This window comes from Haliaeetus leucocephalus, unplaced genomic scaffold (genome assembly GCF_000737465.1).
Source record: "Haliaeetus leucocephalus isolate CR32 unplaced genomic scaffold, Haliaeetus_leucocephalus-4.0 Scaffold2, whole genome shotgun sequence".
Lineage (NCBI taxonomy): Eukaryota > Metazoa > Chordata > Aves > Accipitriformes > Accipitridae > Haliaeetus > Haliaeetus leucocephalus.
In genome coordinates, this window is record NW_010972438.1 from 10,080,898 (window position 1) to 10,081,139 (window position 242).

General features: G+C 58.3%; 1 protein-coding gene across 1 annotated transcript in view; it reads left to right on the forward strand.

Annotated features, from left to right (window-relative positions):
• The window catches only part of FHIT (fragile histidine triad), a 443,079-nt gene that overhangs the window by 296,706 nt on the left and 146,131 nt on the right, over nucleotides 1–242 (forward strand). The gene's annotated exons all lie outside the window — the stretch shown is intronic.

Below are 242 nucleotides of genomic sequence, written 5' to 3' on the forward strand. Positions count from 1 at the left end.
AGGTACTGGCAGGCTGCTGTAAAGTCTCCCTGGAGCCTTCTCTTCTCCAGGCTGAACAACCCCAACTCTCTCAGCCTGTCCTCATAGGAGAGGTGCTCCAGCCCCTGGATCATCTTGGTGTCCCTCCTCTGGACCCGCTCCAACAGGTCCATGTCCTTCTTATGCTGGGGGCCCCAGAGCTGAATGCAGTACTCCAGGTGGGGTCTCACGAGAGCAGAGTGGAGGGGAAGAATCACCTCCCT